Source organism: Panthera tigris, chromosome D4, assembly GCF_018350195.1.
Source record: "Panthera tigris isolate Pti1 chromosome D4, P.tigris_Pti1_mat1.1, whole genome shotgun sequence".
NCBI lineage: Eukaryota > Metazoa > Chordata > Mammalia > Carnivora > Felidae > Panthera > Panthera tigris.
This window is the reverse complement of record NC_056672.1, coordinates 7,954,665-7,980,214: the sequence shown is the minus strand read 5'-3', so window position 1 is coordinate 7,980,214 and position 25,550 is coordinate 7,954,665. Positions and strand designations below refer to the sequence as shown.

At 39.2% G+C, this 25,550-nt stretch overlaps 1 protein-coding gene across 14 annotated transcripts in view; it reads right to left on the bottom strand.

Annotated features, from left to right (window-relative positions):
• Positions 1 to 25,550, bottom strand: part of RFX3 (regulatory factor X3) — a 285,490-nt gene that overhangs the window by 177,483 nt on the left and 82,457 nt on the right. The window lies entirely within an intron of this gene.

Below are 25,550 nucleotides of genomic sequence, written 5' to 3'. Positions count from 1 at the left end.
TTTTCTTATACTACACATGAAAGGGTATAACTTTATATGAAAGGAGACTGTGTTAAGTTAAAGAAGCATACTGTAAAATCACAGAGTAACCACTGAAAGAAGAAAACAAAGAGGTATCACAGTAAGCCAATAAAGGAGAAAAGATGAAACCATAAAATTACTCAAGGAATCTGAAAGAAAAGAGCAAAGAGAACCAAAGAATAGGTGGGACAGATAAGAAAACAAACAGCAACATGTTTGATTCAAACCTACCCATATCAATAATCACATAAAATGTAGTTTAAATAAACCAATGAAAAGGCAGAGATGATCAAATCAGAAAACAAAGACCAAACTAAATGTTGTTTATAAGAAATCCAACTTAAATATAATGTCGGGGCACCTGGGTGGCTCAGTCAGTTGAGTGTCTGACTTCAGCTCAAGTCATGATCTCACGGCTTGTGAGTTCAAGCCCCACATCAGGATCTGTGATGACAGCTCAGAGCCTGGAGCCTGCTTCATATTCTGGGTCTCTCTCTCTCTCTCTCTCTGCCCCTCTCCCACTCATGCTGTCTCTCTGTCTCTCAAAAATAAAAATAAAAATAAACATTAAATATAACATCACAGGCTAAAAGTATGAGGAAATGAGGGGCACCTGGGTGGCTCAACTGGTTAAGCATCCAGCTCTTGATTTTGGCTCAAGTCATGATCTCACAGTCTGTGAAATCGAGCCTCGAGTTTGGGCTCCTGCTGACAGCACAGAGCCTGTTCAGGATTCTCCCTCTCTCCCTCTCTCTCTGCCCCTCCTTCGCTTGCATGAGTGTTCCCTCTCTCTCTCTCTCTCTCTCTCTCTCTCTCCCCCTCAAAAATAAATAAATAAACCTTAAAAAAAAGAAAAAGGGTATCACTTCTCGGCCTTTTGGCTAAGATCAAGGGTAAAAAAAAAAAAAGGGTAAGAGGATTTAAAAAGATATACCATGCTACATTTTAATACCAAACAAAATAAATTTCAAAGCAGCAAATATTACCAGGAATAAGAAAAGCCATTTCATAATGATATAAGAGCCAATCCATCAAGAGAATCTACAGCCCCAAATGTTTACGCACCTGTTAGCAGAACTTCAAAATGCATAAAACAAAACCTGACTGAACCGAAAAGGAGAGATGGCAAAATGCACTATCATCGATGGAGATTTTTAACACTCATCTTTCAGTAATTGATAAAACAAGTAGACAGAGAATCAATAAGGATATAGAAAACTTGCGCATCACAACCAACCTGACCTAATTAACATTTATGGAACATTACACCCAACAATCACAGAACACGTACCCTTCTCAACTATACACAGAACATTTACCAGGACGGATCATATTCTGACCACCAAATAAGTCAAAGAATTCAAATGTCATCAAGCAATTTGATCACAACAGAATTAAATTCGAATCAACAACAGAAAAATATTGGGAAAATCACCCAATACTTAGAAACTGAATAATTGACTTCTCAATAACCCATGGGCGTGAGAAAAAAATAAACAAGGAAAGTAGAAAGTATTTTAACTACATTATAATACAACATGTGATCATTTATGAGATGCCTTACCACCCCAATACATACGAGGGAAGGGAAGGAAAAAAGAGGAGTCAGTGATTTAATTGACCAACAGAGTTTCAAGTAAGCAAGATGAGAAATTAAGAATAAGAGAAAGGATCATGAATTCATAAAATATTAGATCTGGAAGAATCCTAGAAATCTTTCTAAAATGTGTAAACTCACAAAATTTACAGAAGAAACTGTTCCAGGAAGAACATATGATTTGCTTAATAGGATTTATAATTGTAAATATTTAAAAATGAGCAGCCTTTGCTTGGAGCTACACTATCCAGATAGCTGTGTTCTTTAAAGGCCCATTGTCACCTAATAAAAGCAGATAAAGGTTTTGTGAAAACAGATGTGCACATCTGTTGGCCTGTGCCTGACTACTGCGAGCAATCTGTCAGTTCTCTGTATTTGAACACAGAGCATATGACGTTTCAGAGTACTGAATTCTCAGTCCACCTGGCCCAAATTCATACTCTGGCTTTACCCCAACTGGTGGCCATGACTTTGGGCAAGCTATTTAACTGCCAATGCCTCAGGTTCCTCCACTGCAAGACAGAAATAAACCATTAAGTGAGAACACCTCCTGAAGTGTTTCTGAGGACCAAACAACTTAATGCCTTTTGTGGGCTCACAACAGCACCTGATAGAGAGCAAGAATGCAAAACACGACAACTATATTACACACCATTGTTTTATAACTACTGGAAGCTTATTAGTCAAGACAATGACTCTAATTTTTTTTAATTAGGTGACATCAATTAAAATAGGATATCAGCACAGAAAGATGGGTTGCTTCCAGTTCATAACTGTTAAAAAAAAAGAGAGAGAGAAAGAGAGAGAGAAAGAGAAGCTTAGAAATTATTTGAAAGCCGGTGTCAAAACAAAGCTGGGGCAATTTCTTTTCAAGGCAAGAGACAATGATCCAATGAAAACTGATCTATGATGTGAAGTATTTTTGGATCAACCAACAAGTTTAATACTATCACATGTGAGATGATATTGAAGTTAGGCCTATCCTGCCGCCTTCAACTATTTCTTCTAAGTGTGTTCCATTCAACCAGAATTTATGGATTTGAATATTATAATTTTTAGAAGACAAAACATTTATTTCTAAATTTGTTTTTAAATAGATAAAAGGCAGCATTCAGCAGTGTATCATTTGAATGGATTCCATTTGGTACAAGAAAACAACAAAATAAATGTGGAACACATTACACATTTTTTATTTTATGCAACTTCAATGCTTTCAACGCTGCATATATTACTAAAAGCACAAAAATAGATGCTGTACTATCAAATTATAAAGGATACCAAATTCATATAATTATACTTTATAATTTCTTCCAAATTCAAAAGGACAAGCTCTTTTCTTAATTAAAATAATCTCGTACGTCTTATGTGCTCTGCAGAATAAGGTAAAACAAGTATGTTTTTACTAAGTATCTCCAAAATTTTCTATTTCAATAAAAACTATTATTTGTAACACATGCTCAGTTTTTGACAATGACACTGCAGCTGCCTCAGCTGGGCTGAATGTGAATGAGCCTGAATCAATATGGTAATAAAATACCAAATAGGCCTGACTTTAGTCTACTGTGTTGAGAAGTAGGTGGGTAGATGTTCTACACCTTTAATAACAGACATAAAACTTCACCTACAACCTTAGTGTTTGTAAGACCATCTTCCTCTTCTCATCCCTTACACGCACTTACAAGGAAGGTTTGCCATGACGGCACACGTAGACCATGAGTGAGACTACCAGGACGAGGCAGTAAGTATGAGGGGGGCCAAAGACACCTGTTCCTCTAAGCTGCCTCTCTGTCTCCCTTCATCCTCAGTCACCAGTACTGAATTAAAGTTCTCTCCACATGCATGGCGCCTCCTTTGAGGTTTTTTTTTACAGTGAACCATACTGACCAGTAGCTTTCCCCAGTGGAAGAAGGCTCAAGGCCAGGAAAACACTCGTGCACAGGCACACTACTAATGGGACATTCTGCGGTTCACTAAGCCCAATGCCTACGGAGAGGACGGGGCAGAAACCTGAAAACAGCAGCCCAGAGCACAAGAAGAAAGCTAAGATGATTCTGAAGGCTGAGTGTGGTTATCATTTATCATCATTTTCAAATACTGAGGTAAGCTGGACCATTTACGGAATTTTTACTTAAATTGTTTTATTTGATTCTCACAACAGTCCTAGGAAGCCGGGGCATATGGAAAACTATATATTTCGTGGGTGAAGAAACTGAATCAAGAAGCTTGAAAGACTTGTCTAAGGTCACTTTAACCAGTAAGTGAACAAGAACTTGGCTTCTATTTTCCTCCAAACTAACAGCAGATTCCAGAGTTATTCCGTCACTTTGCTGTATCACATATAGAGGAAGGCGGAGAGTTGCACTGAAAGGAGGCCGATCCCACAGTGGACAGATTCAGCAACTATCCCTGCAAACCACTGTATTTTTCCCTAATTGCCTGTAACCATCAGTCCCATCCCTTCCCTAACTTCCCCAGCCTCTTTCATTCCTGGTTCTTCTCTTCAGACAACCCAAGACATCAGAAATCATTTTGTCCATTTAAATCCCTTAGATCCTGATCTGTGCAACCAAAGATACCCCAGAGCCAACCCTGAAACCAGCAAATGTAGATCCTTCTTTTATGAAGTCTTGGAGCTATATCAGAAACTGGCCTAAGGAGTAAAGAAATCTGTGGAAATCAGAGGTATATATTCATCCTATGTGCATAAAAAGCAGGCAGACCTGCTTTTGGATAATGGATATAAGGTCTCCTGCATCTGGCCTGACTGCCCCCGACGTGTTCTGAACTCAGGGATTACGTTGTCTGGTGGAGTACGTCAAAACCCACTATGTGGAAGATGCTAGCAAAAACAATGGAGATGAAACCCCCAACGGATCAAATGCACTTGCTTAGAGAGTACTGCTTTTGCTTCAGAGCTTAAGATCCTCCTTTCACTTAAAATAAACTTCAATATAGAAAAAAAAAAAAGGTGGGGTGGGGGGGAGACATGTAAAGAGCCAGACATCCAACTCCATAGACATAACCACTGTTAACATTTTCTAGTCTATTTTATGAAAATATAGGACAGAAGGAGTATGCATTTTTTTTTAATGTTTATTTGTTTTTGAGACGGAGAGAGACAGAGCATCAACAGGGGAGGGTCAGAGAGAGGGAGACACAGAATCTGAAACAGGTTCCAGGCTCTGAGCTGTCAGCACAGAGCCAGATGCAGGGCTCGAACTCACGGACCGCAAGATCATGACCTGAGCCGAAGTCGGCCGCTTAACCGACTGAGCCACCCAGGCGCCCCAGGAGTATGCATTTTTAAAGCAATATCTAGTGCTTGGTACTGTACCGAAAAGCAATGGATTGAAACTCTTAGCATTCCAAGTCTTTCTCCAGTGGGAAGTCATTTAATCACCCCACTAACCCAATGACCTAAGTACTATTACCCCTATTTCACAGATGGGGAAACCAAGGCATGGAACTTGTTCACTCTAGTTGTAGAGGGGCTATAGGACCCAAATGAAATACAGAAACTAACCCTGAGAGAGTCCGTTTGTCTTTTTCACACATTTCCTTCTACTACATTTTCTCTGTCTCTGCCTCTCTACTCTTCTAGTGCCTGCACCGCGCACACGAGAGCCTGTCGCAAGGTCAACTCCAACAGATGACCTGGGCCCATCAACAAGATATATGGTCCTGTTGACGGGAACTATTCACTCCAAAAGCCAAAAACAAAAAAACAAAAACAAAAACAAAAAACCTGTGCTTTATTTCTGGAGAGAAAATAAAGAAAAGAAAGGAAGAATTTATCGAAGGAAACCTGATTTATTCTTTGGAATAGAAAAGATGCCTAAGAACGGGCAGAAGCAGCTACAGAAAGAACCAGAGACACGGGAGGTTGGAGAAGAGCAGTCAGTTCATGGGATTTACTCCAGGTGAAACAGGTTCAGGGAAACCATCCCGGCATATGTACCCCTCCCCCGAGAAGAAGACGGGTCTTGCTTCAGCCCAGTTGACTTTTCTCTACATTGCTGAACTGGTCCTGAAATCAACTTGGGTTTTCGGTGGTGGCGGTGGTGGCAGGAAAGGCACATGTATGTGTGTTTGTATTTTTTAAAAAAAGATGTCCTGAAGTCTAAGGCAAAAACACAGTGACTATCCTGCCCCGGCATGGAGTGGATCTGTCCAACCTTACAGGATTCCGAGTTTACAGAATAAGTGCATTTTGAATTGCTAGTCAGTGAAGGAAAAACCCTGTAACATCTTATCAGAAGCAACCTCTTCTCTACTCCTTGATGCTAGCGGGAATAAAAGATCTTCTAAGAGATTTACAGATCAAATTCAACAACTCGAATCATCCATCATGCTAGTTAAGACAGCTCCATAATAAATCAGATTTATTTACTTGCTTAGGAAGCAAATAGCACATATTATAGAGTGAAAATATGATATTCGAGAAACCAAGAGACACTAACTGAGCACCTGCTATTTGTAAGGACCTGTTATATATGACACATTAAGAGGCAAATGGTTTTACAAAAATGAATAGCTTCAAAAGGAGAAACATATTTCAGAAATGTGATTTGTACATGATTTCAGGATGTTGCCTGACCGAACTGTTACAATGGAAATGCATTAAAGACAAACACACATACAAAAAAAAAGAAAAGAAAAAAAAGCTCTGCAAAAATAGTACTCTTGTCAGAAAGCTCTAAATCCACAAGAAGCATAATAACTCTGAGAGGATAAAAAATGAAAACAGAAGTTCTTTCCTTCTTGTAGGACCATACTCCAGAACAGGCAAACATACCCTCTGGATGACTAGAGACTGCTTTCCTGACATCAATTTGACTCCATCTCAACATATGCTAAGAATCCTCTTCAGCTTTAAAAAAACAAAACCAAACCAAACAAAAACACAACAACAACAAAAAAAAGCGAGTGGATGTGCATAAGCTAGAGTCATTATCACACGCTGCAGTGGGAATGTGAAATGGTACAACCACTCCAGAAAGTACTTGGTAAGTTTCTTCTAAAGTTAAACAGACAGGAATCACATGACCCAGCATTTCCACTCATAGGTATTTACCCAAAAAGAAAACAATAAACACACTTGTCTGAATAAAGGCTTGAACACAAATGTTCACAGCAGCTTTGTTCATAATAGGCAAAAACTGAGAACAGCTACACGTCCATCAGTAACAGAATGAACAAACTGTGGTAAATTCATAAAATTCATAAAAAGACTAATCAGCAGTATCAGCAATAAAAAGAACTATTGATGCAACATCATGAAGAGGAATCTCAGCAACGCTATGCTAAGCAAAAAAAGAAAAAAAACAGACACATAAGAGTGCATACCATGATTCCATTTATGTGGAATTCTAGAAAGCAGATCACTGTTTGCCCAGAGCTATGGATCATAGGTGGGCATGACATTGAGTAGGGGTGCAAGGAAGCTTCGTAGGGTATGAAAATGTTCTACATCTTAAAAACTCGACAGTGTTAGAGGCTATATTTCGTGTGGGTATTGTATATAATACGTGTACTTCAATTAAGGTGAACCAACATAACAAGAACCAAAACGTGGAAGTCACATATTCCGAAGAGGGAAATGAATATTCCCATTACAATAACTGTGCTGTTCAGGTCACGTTAAGGGTATGGTGTCTACTTCTATGAACATGTTAAAGACAAGTGAAAATTAAAGAAGTTTAAGAGGAAGGGAAGTTCAATGGTGAGTGTATCTGGCAACGCTGTCATAGGTGACCAGTGATTTGAGTGTTTACGCTGGTGACAGGACGATGAAATAGGGACATATAACCGCCCTCCTAAGTAGGAAGTGCCACCTTCTAAGGGGAGGAAATAGACTCGTACTGGGCGGAAGATATACACACACAGATTCTGTCCTCCATGTATAGAGAAGCCAATTATTACTCTAATTAAAATTCACACTAAAAATCAAACCTCACTTCTTGCGCATTTACTGTATCCCAGATACAATGGCATGTGAACCTTCTCAGAAAGTAGTTACTGAGTTCGTATCACTGAGCTCTTCCTGGAGGGCATACTGGAGAGGGCAGGAGAGAGCATGGTGGACCGGATGCCCTTTAGGAATCTTTCTGGAGTGTATTGTGTTCCCTTTACAAAACGAAGTAAATTTTCACAATTTCAAATGGCTCACCTTTATAGGTGTTACTCGGACCATGCCTTTCACATTTGGGTGTTAATAAAGATTTCTCAAATTAAATTTTGCTTTGCTTTTGAAAATACACTCCTATTCATCCCTAGCATATCCAACGGGAAAATAAAATATACTTTAGAATGATTCACTTTCAGATGAAATTTCAAGTATTACTGACAATCCCCCCCCACCCCCCACAAGACAATCTGCTGACACAGGAAAAGATAACAAGGTATGTGTCCTACAGACATTAATATGACCGGCCAGGAAAACTGTGTTGTTTCCTGCTGTCGGGGGAAGAGTTCCCTAATGGTAGGATCGAGAGAAAAGTTCAGACTTACAGTGGATAATGGCACGTGTGATGGACATTAATCACCTCCCTTCACATCTACTCTCCGCTTTTCTTTTCTCAGAACCTCCGGGGATCCCCCAGGTCCCCAAGAAGTTAACTCCATCCACCCTTCACTCCAGGGATGCAACACACAATTCATCATACAGCAGTTGGGACTTCCCGCCATCATAGCCACAGTGACTCGCTCTGAGGAGGAGGTATGACGTACACTGGTTGAATCAAAATAAACTAACAGGATTTTTGTCAGAAATACGGAGACATATATTCTTTTCCCCAGGGGAGGTAAATATGGGAACAATAAAACTGAGGAGCTATCCTAGAAGCTGTCTCAGAACTGAGACAGGAATACCAGGATGCAACCAACACCAGGGAGCAACAATGAAGAAGAAATCGAAGTCACTGAGCCCTGGTGACTTCCAGGTATATAAAACTCTAAGACAGGCAACCTGGATTCTGATTCTGCTGTGTGCCTCTGAAGAGTGGTGACTTCTGCTCTCAAACAACAGTATTACTGGCTGAACATCCTGAATTTGTTTTTGTCCTACAGGGAGGACTTTCAGGAAAGCCTGAGGGGGGTTGCAAAGCCCTCTAGTTCGGCAGGATCAAACCTCTACCCTCGTCTTCCCAGTGAGGTCTAGTCTCAACTTGTTAGGGCGGATGTAGATGCAGTAAGCCTTACGCCACGACACCGTTGCCTACTCCTAAGGTGTGGACGTTTCGGTTCGACCACATTTAGAATTCGGGACTCCCATTCCCGTACAACTTTCTCCTTTCTGGTGCTCTGCTCCAGATCCCAGCGGCACCAAGAGCCTGAGAGACTCTGATCTCTGCCTTCTCAGTTCAAGGCATCCCTGTTGCTGCCTACACTCTGTATCCCTGTGACATAGACAGGAAACTGTCGGCAGAAAACCAGGGCAAATGTGGATCTCTTCTTATTTAAAAAAAAAAATTTAATGTTTTTACATAGTTTTGAGACAGAGAGAACATGAGCAGGGGAGGGCCAGTGAGAGTGGGAGACACAGAATCTGAAGTGGGCTCCAGGTTCCGAGCTGTGAGCACAGAGCCCGATGCGGGGCTCGAACCCACAGACCCCGAGATCATGACCTGAGCTGACGTCGGACGCTCAACCGACTGAGCCACCCAGGAGCCCCGGATCTCCTCATCTGAGCTTGCCTTCTTTTTTTCTCGATAATCACAGTCCTGCACTGCCTGTTGTCTCTGCGTAAGACCAGCTGTCTCATATATTTTCTTCAGTTTTATCACTGCTCATGGAAGGAGAGTTAGACCAGGACTAGCTACTCTATCAAGGCCAGTTAACAGGAGCTCTTGTCCACGTTATTTTTAATGAATTCTTGTTTCCTCTCATTCTCTTCATCTTTATTTGTCTTCTTCTCTTCCCACCCTCAATTTCCATAATTTATGGTCCTGAGCTAAATGTACCTACAGTGATAAATAATTCTGATACAGTATCTTATGACTTCAAGGCCTCGTAATTGGATGATGGAACACTTTGAAAATCTTAACGTGACCCTAAGTTCTGCAGAGTTTCCAAAGTTTAAGCAAAAATGTTTTAAGTGTAATTTTAAAGGCCTTTCCTCCCATACTTATTTTTTTTTTTTTCATGAATATGAAGAGTGCAATCAAAACCCCAGAAACACCGTGCTACCACACTGCCTTTCACATTTCGTATTTCCTTTGTGGAAGTATATTTGCTCATTTCCTTTTAAGGCAAAATAAAAAGAACAGAAAAACTTCAAATTATCAGAATTATCTTCATTTCCCAGTTTCTCAAGTTGTGCCAATCTCAACCTTAACAAAGTATAAAGGTCTTCCTAGCTGAATTTAAAGACTGTGGAAAAAGCTACCTGTTCCCCAAATAAGAGAGTCAAATGAGAAATCAAACACAATAATTTTTTTTAAAAAATGTAAAACAATTATATGAAATGGTTAGTCACACAAATGAAGAATTTTTTTTTTTTTTTACACCAAGCATGAGTTTCTCAACTTATTTAGATCCTTGATATGCTAACACAAACAAACGCTTGAAGATAGAGCTGACTTATCCATCAGGCACAGTGCCTACGGCCCATAACACTTTACTTTCAGGGGCCCACAGCAAGTTTTGAATTTCTTTTAAAATCAATCAGAAGAAGAACTAAAAATTTAGAACAAAGAAAATGTTTAGCATTTCTTAATATATTTGTCTTTAAACCCACAGTCATAAAATATTGCTACAATTGTGTGTGTACGTGTGTGCGGGGGGGGGGGGTGGCGGGGGAAGGACATCAATTGGCAACTGTTTTCAGATCTGCTGGGAACCTCAATTTCTGCACAGAACCTGACTCGTCTGATTTTAGAATACGAGGCTCCCCAGCATTCTTCCGTTTAAGGTGGAGGTGCTCATCTCACCCTTAAACCATTTGCCTCTGATCTTTCTAGTTTGCCTGAATTGAATTCACTTGTAAAGTGATGGGATAATTTGGGGTGGATAGTACTCTGGGTAGCTGGATACCTCCAGGGTCTCTTTTAAGTTACTGTGTATCTTCCTGGCTGCTTCACATCCGGTTTACATTTGCTTTCTACCTGGACTTGGTGTCTCTTCCTATTTCAGAGCCCTCAAGCTCTTTGGAGCACCCCACAAAGTCACCAGTTACTGTCTAAGCAGTCCTGTCAACCCAGAGCCCGTCTGCAAAGCCAAGATAACAATCACGCTGAGAACCCATCAAGTCCCAAAACGAAACTGACTTAGGTTACCAGTTTCACTCACTTCTCCAGGTTCTCCTATTTGATCACTCGTGGGTGCTCAAGTCAGCGATGCTTTGTATTCAAATCATGACTGTATTGTTAACAATAGAAAGAGTCTCTCTGGGGACGCCTGGGTGGCTCAGTCGGTTAGGCGTCTGACTTCGGCTCAGGTCAGACGATCTGGCGGTTCGTGAGTTTGAGCCCCGCGTTAGGTTCTGTGCTCACAGCTCAGAGGCTAGAGCCTGTCTCTGATTCTGTGTCTCCCTCTCTCTCTCTCTGCCCCTCCCCCTCCTCCACGCTCGCTCGCGCGCGCTCTCTCAAAAATAGATAAATGTTAAGAAAGCAAAGAAATAACCTATCTGTCCACAGTGACCACCTTGGTTTTCGATGAGAGAAAAAGGCATTTTAAGAAAACAAAATGATGTTTTCAATAATGTTCAAGAGAAACCTAACAAGCAATCTAACACTCAGGATACCTAAAAGCAGAGTGCTATGGATTGAAGCTTGACATGAGAGGTGGACGGCATCCAGGGAGCTAAACACTGAATCTGCTTAGATCCCTTTGTTTCAGGGAAGTTCAAGTAGTTCATCAGAAGACTTAGATCCAGGGTTCCAGCCCCACTACTGATGCTAAACACTACTCATTGGCTAAACACCTGACTTTCTTGAGCAGCATCAGTTTTCTTATACATCAGGTAGACCTATAAACAGACGTCTTGGCGATGCCTGAAATACCATTAGCGTCAAAGAAACAATTTGTGCCTCAAAAAACACTTGGTAAATTTTTTTTTTAAAAACTAAGTAAACTTATATTTATTATATTTTTTTAAAAAAACGAAGTAAACCTATTACTTTTACTACGTCACCCTGCCACCAACATTCTTAAATCTCCTAGGCCTGCTCTCCATTCTTCAAGAGGGGATCCGTCACAAAGTTTGATCAGTCTTTGGATTTTTAAATATTCTTTACATATCAGGCTTCAGCGTGTGTCATTTGCATTACAGATGACAGGCTTATCATGTGTTGAACCACTGTTTTTCAGAAGAATTCAAATACGACCTATTCCATAAACTTTTCACAAACAAGTACAATTTAATCTCTGTTGTGCATTCCAAGCCATTTGTTTATACTGTAGATAATAGGGCAGCACATTCAGTCTCTAAAGGGTCAAAACGCAGTTGAGGCTTTGTGGGCCCATCAAGTCCCTGTCACGACTCCTCAAACATGTCAATGCAGTATGCAAGCAGCCACAGACAATACACAAACAAATAGACGTTGGTGTCCCAAAGAAACGTGATTTACAAAAACCAGCTGCCTTTGGCCTAGAGGCTGCAGTTTGCCAATTCTGCTCTAGAACTGTCCTTCTCAATCTTTACTATATATTCTAGTAACATGGGATCCAAATGCAGATTCTGAGTCAGTAGGCCTGTGTAGAGTCTGAGACTCCAGATTCCTAACATTCTCCTAGTTCAGTGATGATGATGCTGGCCAAGGCATCCTATTTTTTGAGTAGCAACATTCTGATAAGCTCCATGAGAAGAAGGGATCCATCTAACTACTGTGTAGCCTCAGTACCCAGAACAGTACCTGACGCATAATAAAGCAAATATTTAAGGCACAAATGAATAAACAAAGAATAAGCTTCTAACAGAACGTCACGCTCTGCCTTATATCGTGGCTGTGTGTCACCGAATCTTCCTTATGTTCATCCTAGCTTTTAAGCCTACCAAATCAAACAGTCTCTTTAACGTGGTAGATTTTCCAATAAATGTAACTGAGCTAAATCACACTCTTGGTGCATGTGGATGGTACAACAGCTAGTTGTTACAAATTCATTCCAAAGTCTTCTATATTTCGTCCACAACAGTCACCTTTTCTTAAGAATTCAACACTCCTGATACTTCAATGCCTTTATACGTAAGAGTTTCCCTGTTAGAAACACCCTCCCCCAATCCATCAAGTAGAAACATAAAAGTCTTCTCTTTGGAAAACAGGGCAAAGAGGAAATGTCCTTACGCCCCAAGACACATCCCCACTCCCCACCTGCTCCAAATGTGCTTCCCACATTTTCATCATTTACACGGATGTGTCTCCATCTGGGCTGGTCACTCCAACTGATTAACCAAATGGTGGTGGTGGGAGACATATTTGGTCATGTGCATCTGAAATTAAATTTATGGAGTACGAAGAGGGAGAGATACACAGATAGAAGCAAACGTAAAAGGGGAGGAGTACACTACCTAGGTTCCTAATGGCTTTACTAATGGCAGATCCCATCCAGTTCCTCACAAGTCCACGCCGTTCTTTTGGATTGCAGGAGTTATCCTAATAACCTTCCACACTTCCGTTTTTAGGTAGACTGAAGTAGGTTTCTGATACTTAAAACTAGTAAAAGTATATTAAAAATACAATAGTGTCTTTCTAACTGAATATATCCAGTTAATAAAGACTATACAAAAAAAATATACACAGAAAACGTGTCAAAATTGCAAAAGGGGAAAATGTTAAAGTGAGGAATCAAGGTTTTTATAACCAGAACCTAGTAATCAAAGGTCTGAGTACTATTAAACATTCTATTTTTAGTGAAAGGATAAATGTTATCAACAGATAACAGTATCGACGTGAACACTAACATATCCTAAAAGAAATAAATACTTCTATAATTCTTCCAGGGAAAAAGTTTCCCTCATGGAGCCTTTGGTTCCAAGATTTTTCAAAATACTTCATTCCAGGGGACTGATGCTAACTACACTTCACAAAGTAAAACATTAACAAATATTGGAAAGAGCCGATTAAGATGACAAATATTTCTTTAACCCAAAAGAAAAAGGAAAAAGAAAAATTCTAAGCAATATTTGGAACAGAAATGAACTTTAGAAGGGAGAAAGGGTAGGAAATTATCACATCCAAGTGGAATTCTATTACTCAGACATTCAGGGAAGAAGATGTAAAAGCCAATGCGCTTGAGCCAACAAACTCCCTAAGAACCTCCTGCAAACAATCACCTCAAAATATGAATCAATTCTGCTTACCCCTGCAGCCAACTATTCCTACTTAATTTTTTACGTTAATTCCAGTTAGTTAACATTCAGGATAGTATCAGTTTCAGGCATATGATACGGAAATTCAACAACTCCATATATCACTGGCTGTTCATAACAAGTACACTCCTTAAACCCCATCACCTATTTAACCCACCTCCCCACCCCTCACTTAATTTTTTAAAAAATAATTTCTAATTGAGCAATCCTCACGTCTGTTAGGAAGTTAAAATGGAAATGACAAAATCCTAGCAGTTTGCTTTTACAGCACGATTCAAAGTAGCCATTATTTTCCAAGCAGCAAATGAAAATGTCAAAAACATTCTTGCTGTAGATATTTAGTTGTTTTCTGCCAAATTAATGAAAGGAAAATATTGCACTTTGAATTGGTTAATTACCATGAATCCTTCTGCAAAGGGCTCCTGCTTGCGGAATTAAGCCAGCTCAAGTTGGCACAATGCCCTAATATTCACGGAGACTAGACTATAGGCTCCACTGTACTCAAGAGACATTTAGTTTTTGGCATCCGTTCATCAGCTTACAAACCATCAGTCAGAACCACTATAGACACTCAACTGTCTGAAGTAAACAGGGCAGAAAGCACCTGCATTTAATAGGGATGTACCACATTCTGCTTCTTTGAAATTTTAAGAGCTAGACGTAGAACGGGGAATGAACAAGAATACCCTGATTTACATAGCTTCTAGAAATTAGAACTACTTCAACAAAAATCCTCTAGCGACAAAGCTACTCCAAGGAAATCCTCTAGGAACAAGGCAACTTCAGGAAAGGAGGAATCAGGAGTTCTTTTTCCTCAGTGCTAAGGATAGGGTGAACGGAGCTATTCCAAGTATGGGCCTCATGGGAGTCCACACAGAGAGTTCATATCTCACCATTTCCTAGGATTCAAGATAGATGAATACTGATTTTACCTATTTCCAAATGTGATAAAATAATCATAGCATTAGTCAAGCCTAACCACATCTTTTCTTTCTCCCATCTTCATGCCGTTCCTTTCTTTACAGAAATTATAAAGCCTGGAATACCCTCTTTCCGTGTGGATGACGCACTGAGTACGCTTCTTTAAAACTGAAGAGGAACATGTTTCTTGGCTTTTTGAAAAACATAATCCACCAAGCCATTTCTTTGGTGAAGAATGGGTAGAGGAGATGAACGACCCAACGCTAATATCATCCTCAATGAGGAAAAACTGACAGCTTTCCCCCTAAGGTAGGGAACAAGACAGGGATGTCCACTCTCACCACTGTTATTCAACCTAGTATTGGAAGTCTTAGCCTCTGCAATCAGACAACACAAAGAAATAAAAGGCATCCAAATCGGCCAGGAGGAGGTCAAACTTTCAGTCTTCGCAGATGACGTGATAGTCTATATGGAAAAACCAAAAGATTCCACCAAAAAACTGCTAGAGTTGATTCATGAATTCAGCAAAGTTGCAGGATATAAAATCAACGCACAGAAATCGGTTGCATTCCTATACACCAATAATGAAGCGACAGAAAGAGAAATCAAGGAATGGATCCCATTTACAGTTGCACAAAAAACCATAAAATACCTAGGAATACATCCAACCAAAGAGGTGAAAAATCTATACGCTGAAAACTACAGAAAGCTTATGAAAGAAACTGAAGAAGACACAAAAAAATGGAAAAAAGATTTCATGCTCCTGGATAGGAAGAACCAATACTGTTAAAACGTCAACACTACCCAATGCAATCTACATATTCAATGCCATCCCTGTCAAAAGAATGGGTAGAGGAGAGATGCAGATAGAAAAATAACTAATGATTTATCTCTCTTCTTTTTCCTTTCTCCCTAAATAAAATGGAAGAAAACAATCCAAATCAAGGTAGATAAATACTGGTAAACCTAGGAATGCAAGCTGCCTTCTCAAGATGCTCTCCATATGGTCCTTAGAAGTAAGCACCCCTAGGCTTTCTGGGAGCCTGGCACCTTCTCACACAGAGTCTTCCACAAAGGAATGGAAAGAGCACAGAAGCCAGCAGTTGATCCTTAAAAAGGTCATTTAGCACCAATTATAATTTTAACTATATTAACATTTAAGTACTATGGCAAATGTAAAACTAGCAAGCAATTTTTTAGGACAGCAAAATAACCCTTATAAATCTCTACTGAAAAACTCTTAGAAGATATTATAAAATCAGACTTTGAGAAACTGACATAATAAGTATATATGTGTGTGTGTGTGTGTGTGTGTGTGTGTATGTATGTGTATATATATATGTATGTATAGGCGTGTGTATATATATATATACACATATATATAGTATAGGTGTGTGTGTGTATATATATATATATATATACACACACACACACTTTTTTTTTTAGGTTTTTTTAAATTTATTTTGAGGGTGGGGAGAGAGGGGCAGGAAGAGAGAATCCTAAGCAGGCTCCGCACTGTTATCACAAAGTCCAACATGGGGCTCGATCTCAAGAACTGCGAATCATGACCTGACCCAAAATCAACACTCAGCCGTTTAACCAACCGAGTCACCCAGGAACCCCTATATTTACTTTTAAATAAATTGATGCTAACCCAGACAATAATGAGAATGCTTAGAGTTTAGAAACCATGAAACAGTATATAAATAAACCAACAAAAGAAGGTTAAAAAAAAAAGGATAAAAAGGGAACAAAGAATGGGTAAGACAAAGAGAACAGCAAGATGACAGACTTACAAACTGGATCAGTAATCACAGTAAATGTAAATGATCTAAACACTCCAATTAAAAGGCAGATATTATCAGACTCCTAAAAAAGCAAGATCCAACAATATGCTGCTTTTGAGAAATGTAACTTAAATATAGATGTAAATAGTTTAAACAAAAGGACCAAAAGGCATATCATAACAACTAGTTAAAAATACCCAGGGTGGCTATACTAATAGAAAAAGAAATTTAGTTCAGAATAGAACTATTGCCAGGGACACAGAGGATAATTTCATGATATGGAGGTTAATTCATCAAAAGAATGCAATATTCTTAAATGTTTATGTACCTAATAAATGAGCTTCAAAATACATGAAGTAAAAACTGAAAGAAAGCAAAGGTATACAATATCCTGGCCATAAAACAAGTCTCAAATGTAAAAGGAGTCAAGATTTGTTCTATGTTTTCTGCCCACAACTGAACTAAATTAGGAAATAATAGCAAAGATCTCTGGAAAGTTCCAAGATGTTTTAGAACAAAATAAGACACTTCTAAATAACCAAAGAATCAAAGAAGATACCAAAAGTGGGGTTAAAAAGTATTTAAAACTGAATGAAAATAAAAATATACCATGTCAAAATTTTTCCGATGCTACTAAAGCAGTCCTTAGAGGGAAATCTATAGTAAAACAAACATCTGTAGTAGAAAAGAAGACAAATCTCAACCTAATGATCTCTGCTTTTACCCCATGAAACCAGAAAAACAAGTAAGTTTTGTCCAAGGTAGAAGAGAGGAAATAATAAAGATCGTAACACAATTCAAATAATGAAAGTTTTACCACTTCCTTATCAATGTGGATAACTTTGTTTTTTTTCTTGTCTGACTGCTGCAGCTAAGACTTCTAGAACTGTGTCAAATAAAAGTGATGAAAGTAGACCTATCTGTCGTATTCCTGATCTTTCACTATTTACACGTGACATGACACTATACAGAGAAAATCCTAAAGACTCCACCAAAAAACTACTAGAACTGACAAATGAATTCAGTAATATTATAAGGCACAAAATTAACATACAGAAATCTGCTGCATCTCTAGACACTAACAGTGAAGTAGCAGAAAGGGAAATTCAGAAAATGATCCCATTTATAACTGCATCCAAAATAACAAAATAAAATATCTAGGAATAAACTTAACCAAGGAGACGAAGGACCTGTACTCCAAAGACTATAAAACATTCATGAAAGAAAATGAAGATGACAAAAATGTAAAGACATTCTATGCTCATGGACTAGAAGAACCAATACTGTTTTTAAAGATCCACACCATCCAAAGCAATCTACAGATTTAACGCAACCTCTATCAAAATACCAACAGCATTTTCCCTGTAACTGCAACAAATGATCCTAAAATTTGCATGGCATCACAAGAGGCCCCGGACAACCAAAGCAATCTTGAGCGAGAAGAACAAAGATGGGAGGCACCACCATCTCAGATTTCAAGATACGCTACACAAAGCTGTAGCACTCAAAACTGTATGGTCCCGGCACAAACACAGGCACACAGGTCAGTAAAAAAGAAAAGAGCCCAGAAATAACCCCATGCTTATGTAGTCAACTAATCTATGACAAAGGAGGCAAGAATACGCAGTGAGGGGAAAGATGGTCTCCTCGATACTTGATGCTGGAAAAACTGGACAGCTCCATGCCAAAGAAACTGAACCACTTTCCCACACCACATACACAAATAACTTTGAAATGGATTGAAGACCTAAATGTGACACCTGAAACCATAAAACTCCTGGAAGAAAACCTAGGCAGTAATTTCTTAGACATGGACCTTAGCAACATTTTTTTAGACATGTCTCCTCAGGCAAGGGCAACCAAAGCAAAAATAAACTACTGGGACTACACCTCGCATAGCAAAGGAGACTGTCAACAAAACAAGGCAACCTACTAAATGGGAGAAGATGTTTGCAAATCAAATATCTGATAAGAACTTAATATCCAAAATAACTAAAGAACTTATGGGCTCAACACCAACCCCCACCCCCACACACAAGTAATCTGATTAAAAATGGGCAGAGGACCTGAATAGATATTTTTCCAGAGGAGACATAGAGATGGCCAACAGACACATGAAAAGAGGTTCAACATCACTAATCAACAGGGAAATGCAAATCCAAGCCACAGTGAGATATACCTCATTCCTGTCAGAGTGACTAGAATGAAAAAGATGAGAAATAACAAGTGTCGGTGAGGAAGTGGAGAGAAAGGAATCCTTATGAATGTTGGTGGAAAGACAAATTCGTGCAGCCACTGTGGAGAGCAGTATGGAGGTTCCTCGAAAAGACAAAAAATAGAATTCCCATCTCACCCAGTAATTCCACTCCTGGGTATTTACGCAAAGAATATAAAAACACTAATTTGAAAAGATATATGCAGCCCTACGTTTGTCCTAACATTATTTACAAGAGCAAAAGTATGAAAGCAACCCAAGTGTCCTTCGATAGATGAATGAGTGAAGAAGATATGGTATATATAGACAATGGAATATGATTCAGACATAAAAGAATGAGATTTGCCATTTGCAACAATATAGATGGACCTAGTGAGTATAATGTTAAGACAGATACCATAAGACAAAGACAGATACCATAGGACTTCACTCACGTGTGGAATTTAAGCAAGAAAACAAATGAAAAAAGAAAACAGAGCCAAAAACAAGCAAAAGCACTCTTAAACAGAGAACAAACTGGTGGTTGCCAGAAGGGAGGAGAGTGGGTGAATGGGTGAAACAGATAAAGGGGATTAAGATACACTTACTGTAATAAGCACTCAGTAATATAGAGAACTGTTGAACAATTTTTTAAAAAGATCATAGCAGAGTTCAATAACACAGAAAACCGGGGCGCCTGGGTGGCTCAGTCGGTTAAGCGTCCGACTTCGGCTCAGGTCATGATCTCATGGTTTGTGGGTTTGAGCCCCACGTCAGGCTCTGTGCTGACAGCTCAGAGCCTGGAGCCTGCTTCCAAATCTGTGTCTTCCTGTCTCTCTGCACCTCACAGCTTGTCCTCTATCTCTCTCTCAAAAATAAATAAACATTCATTTTTTCTCATTGCCACGTAGTATTCCATTGTGTATATAAACCACAGTTTCTTTATCCATTCATCCGTTGATGGACAAATTTAGGCTCTTTCCATAATTTGGCTATTGTTGAAAGTGCTATTAACATTGGGGTACAAGTGCCCCTATGCATCAGCACTCCTGTAATCCCTTGGGTAAATTCCTAGCAGTGCTATTGCTGGGTCATAGGATAGATATATTTTTAATTTTTTGAGGAAATATGGCCTCCTGTAGCAACGTGGATGGAACTAGAGAGTGTTATGCTAAGTGAAATAAGTCATACAGAGAAAGACAGATACCATATGTTTTCACTCTTATGTGGATCCTGAGAAATTTAACAGAAGACCATGGGGGAGAGGAAGAAAAAAAAAAAAAGGTTAGAGAGGGAGGGAGCCAAAACATAAGAGACTCTTAAAAACTGAGAACAAACTAAGGGTTGATGTGGGGAGGGAGGGAGGAGAGGGTGGGTGATGGGTATTGAGGAAGGTGCCTGTTGGGATGAGCACTGGGTATTGTATGGAAACCAATTTGACAATAAATTTCATATTTAAAATAAATAAATAAATAAATAAACATTCAAAAAAATTTAAATAACACAGAAAACAGAAAAATGGGGAAACTCAATGAAAGCAAAAGCTCATTATTTGAAGTGGTCAGTAAAATTGATAAACCTCTAAATAGGCTGATCAGAAATTAAATGCAAAGACATAATGAGTATTCTAAAATGTTGAACCCAACAAGATCAAAACCATACTCAGATACCACCTCACGCCAGTCAGAGTGGCTAAAATGAACAAATCAGGAGACTATAGATGCTGGCGAGGATGTGGACAAACAGGAACCCTCTTGCACTGTTGGTGGGAATGCAAACTGGTGCAGCCGCTCTGGAAAACAGTGTGGAGCCTCCTCAAAAAATTAAAAATAGACCTACCCTATGACCCAGAAATAGCACTGCTAGGAATCTACCCAAGGGATACAGGAGGGCTGATGCATAGGGGCACTTATACCACAATGTTTATAGCAGCACTTTCAACAATAGCCAAATTATGGAAACAGCCTAAATGTCCAGCAACGGATGAATGGATAAAGAAACTGTGGTTTATATACAAAATGGAATACTACGTGGCAATGAGAAAGAATGAAATATGGCCTTTTGTAGCAACGTGGATGGAACTGGAGAGTTAGTTATGCTAAGTGAAATAAGACATACAGAGAAAGACAGATACCATATGTTTTCACTCTTATGTGGATCCTGAGAAACTTAACAGAGGACCATGGGAGAGGGGAAGGGAAAAAAAAAAAAAGAGGTTAGAGAGGGAGGGAGCCAAAACATAGAGACTCTTAAAAACTGAGAACAAACTAAGGGTTGATGGGGCGTGGGAGGGGAGGGGGGTGGGTGATGGTTATTGAGGAGGGCACCTTTTGGGATGAGCACTGGGTGTTGTATGGAAACCAATTTGACAATAAATTTCGTATTAAAACAAAACAAAACAAAACTAACAAAAAAGAATAGCACATCGAGACTAAGTGGGTTCAATCTCTGGATTTCAACCGTAAACCAGTTTAGGGTTTCAAGGCTGGCTTAAATGTAATTCACCAAATTAAGAAACTAAGACAGGAAAACCTCATAATTATCTAAATAGACACCAAAAAAAAGTATTAGACAAAATCCAACATCCATTTCCGACAAGAATTCTCAACAAAGTAGAATTTCTTCAGCCAGATAAAGAATGTCTTTAAAAAAACCTACAGTTGACATCATACTTAATGGTGAAAGTCTGAATGTTCCTCCCTTACGATCAAGAACAAAATAGGGGTGCTTGGGTGGCTTAGTCGGTTAAGCGTCCAACTTTGGCTCAGGTCATAATCTCGCGGTCCGTGAGTTCAAGCCCCGCGTCGGGTTCTGTGCTGACAGCTCAGAGCCTGGAGCCTGTTTCGGATTCTGTGTCTCCCTCTCTCTGACCCTCCCCCGTTCATGCTCTGTCTCTGTCTCAAAAATAAATAAACATCAAAAAAAAAATTAAAGAACAAAACAGAAATGGCAGTTGTCACCACTTCTATTCAACATCGTGCTAGACGATCTAGCCGGTATAATTGGGCAAGAAAAAGAAATTAAATGTATCCAGATTTTAAAGGAAAAAGTAAAACTTCCTTTATTCACAAACATTATCTTCTATGTACAAAATCAGGGAGACTCTATACAGAAGCAGCAGTGCCCTCTAATATCAAATTCACACTCAATTTTTCCCAATTGTCCCCAAAATGTCTTTTGCAGCTGGCTTCCCCCCCCCAAAATCAGGATCTAGTCAAGGCCCCCCTCCTTGGATTCGGTAGTTAAATCTTCTTTACTTTTGCTTTAAAACAGTCTCCTCCCTTTTCCCCCCTTAGTTTTTTACGACACTGAAGAGACTAGGCCAATCGGTTGTGGTGTAGAATGAGCTACATGCTCGATTCAGTGGTTTCCCGATTGTGGGTTTAACTCATTCCTTGATCTCCTGCACTTTTTATAATCAAGAAGTTGTATCTCAGCACCATCCAAAGAAAAGAAAAATCAGACAAACCCAAATTACAGGACATTCTACAAAATGACCAGTACTGCTCAAAACTGTCAAGGCCATAAAAGAAAAAGAGAGAGAGAGAGAAAGAGAGAGAGAGAAAGAGAGAGAGAGAGAGAGAGAAAGAGAGAGAGAGAGAGACTAAGAAACTGTCAAGGATCAGAGAAAACTAAGGAGACATGAGGACGACACACAAATGGGGAATCATGGATTGAATTCCAGAACAGAAAACAGGTATTAGAAAAACTGATAAAATCCAAATCAAGTCTGAAGTGAAGTGAATAGTAACGTACTAAGCTGGTTTCTTAGCTCTGACAAATCTGCGGTTATGTAAGATGTTAATAATAGGAGAAAGTAGATGAGGGGTGCACAGGAACTCTCTGTACTACCTTTGCAACCTTCCCAAAAGTGTAAAATTTCCCAAAGGTAAAAGTTTATTGCAAAATTGGGTTACAGACTTAAATGTAAAAAAACATAAAGCTCCTTGAAAAGAAATATATGAGAAAAATATTTTGGACCTTCAGTAGGCCAAGTTTTTCACCGAGGAGGCCAAGAGCGCAATCCATAGAAGATAAAATTGGTAAATGGGACTCTGTCAAAATTAAAAACTTCTGCTGTTTACGACACCCTTGCTGGGATAAAAAGACAAGCAGACTAGGAGAAAATATCTGCAAAGCAAACATCTGACAGAGGACCTGTACCCATAATAAATTCTCAAAACTCAGTAATAATAATAATAATAATAATAATAATAATAAAAGTGGGCAAAAGATGTGAACGGAAACCAAAGAAGACAAAAGGTGGTAAATAAGCAAACGAAAAGATGCCCCAAATCATTAACCTGAGAAGACGCAAATAAATGCCACCAAGAGAAACAACTACACACATCAGAATGATGAACATTTAAAAGACTGACCATATCAAGTGTGGGTTGGGATGCAGGGGATCCGGAACTCTAACACGATGCTGGTGGGGAATGTCAAATGGTGCAAGCGGTGTAAAAAAGTTTGTGGACGTTCCTTAAAACTTTGAACATATACCTCCCATATGACCCAGCCATTCTATTCCTAAGTTATTTACCACCCAGCCACCCACCCCCAACAAAGAAAGCATAGGTCCATACAAAGTCTTGAACGCTAACGGTCATAGCTGCCTTAATCATAATATTCGATAACTGGACATAACTCATTTGTCCAGCGAAAGGTGAATATGTCCATACCCCACACGATGGGATACCAGTCAACAATCAAAAGAAATGAACGCTTGTTACATGCAACAGTGTGGACGAATGACCAAGTAATCGTGTCCCGTGAAAGAAGCTAGACAAAAAAAGAATACCTACTGTATGATGTCATTTATATCAACTTCTAGGAAATGTAAACTAATTTACAGTGACTGAAAGTATGTAAGGGACCGCAGGGATGGGTGGGGGCGGTGGGCTCTGAGATGAAGGGGCAGGGAGAAGGGGAAGAAAACACAAGGAAACCACTGGAGTGACAGTATATTCAGCACCTTGACTGCAGTGATGATCTCACAGACATATCCAAATATCCAAATCGTACTCTTTAATTATGTGCGGTTTACTGTATGTCAGATATACTTCAACAAAACCATTTGTTTGGTTTTGTTTTGTAACCACCACCCCAAAACCTGGAACATCTGAGAATGCACCAAGCCTGGAAATGAGAAGCCTGAAGAAAGCCACGATGGCTTTTGGCAAATGGCCGACAGTGTGGCAAGTGAAAGACGGATTAGAATTGGCCTAGAAATCCAAGCAAAGCATTTCGAACACGTAAACTCTACAATACTGCAAGACCACTATTATTCCCATTTTACAGATGAAAAATCCTAGGCTGAGGGAAGTTAAGGGGCTCTTGAGATTCAGGATCTGTAATGAAGTCTGTCTGACCCTAAAACCCAAGGATACAAGATTGCCTCCCAGTTCACTGAAGAAACAGGAGCCATCTGATGAATACTGCATGTGGTCCCTTGTTGCCCTCTGTAAACATTTTCTGTAATCCTGCCCAATTTATTTTTCCAAAATGCAAATTTTCTCCTGTTATTCACTCAGCTTCATTTCTTTCACTGCCTTACAAGTCAAGTCTGAACTCATCGAGATGGCCAGGTGAGAGATCTACCTGCCTACTTCCACAGCATCATTTCCAATGATTTCTCCTGGATATTCCAGACATACCAAAATATTTACACGTCTTCTAAAATCGCAATGCATTTTTTACTTGCTCTTCTCACTTTTCTGTGTGCCCTTCCTCTGATTTTCAGCTCAGTGAAGGACCTTCCCGACTCAGTTTAAACACTGTCTCCTCTGCTGAAGTTTTCTCTGACATTCCAGAAACAATTAGATGTACCTTCTTTTACATGCACATCACTCTATTCGTACTGGTAATTCTTTGTGAATTTGTGGCATGCAATATACATACACACACACACACAAAGATATCCTCAAAGAGTTACTGATCTCTGTATCACAGGTACCCAAGCCCAACAGGAAAGGTTCCATAAGTGCTTACTGAATAAATGGATGAACGACAGACAGGTGGATGAATAAGCAATTAAATGGATATGAAAACCAGTGTGTGAAATTGAACAAGAATAAAGAGAACATAAGGGTTTTCCTTTCTGTGGAATATAAAGGAAATCATAATGCCTAAGGCAGAAATATACCGGTTGCTACAATTATAACATATAGTACACCTTGTTAATTCTATATGTTTTCAACCTAAATTAGGTCTTAATTAAAGCGACTATTATCTAGCTTACTTGATTGTGGGGTCCTGTTAAAACACTTTATTTAATCAAAAGTAAGGTACTATATAATTTGATGCAAGCATTAATTTTCCAGACTATAAAATGGTTGGAAACCAGGAAATCTGTGAACTACTCTGATTACTTGTCAAGAAGAAGAAAGCCAGAAGAATAACCTTTTTGTGACCCTCCTCCCACAAACAAAACTATTCACAGATTTTACCATTTCAAGATGTAACCTTGTTTAGTGCTCTCCTCCTGCAGATAACATGAGACATTAAAAAAAAAAAAAAAATCCCACCATTTAAAATTTCAGGCTCCTTTCTTCCTCGATTGTTTATGGTTTTGAAGTATTTTTATGCCTGGCCAATATATGTTTCATTAGGTTCCTAAAATTTAATCTCAATATATAACTGGGATAATTTATGGTACCTTCTGGTTTGGGGAGGTTCTTTTATCATCTTTTTCTCTTGCCCAGAGCTCACATAAACATAATT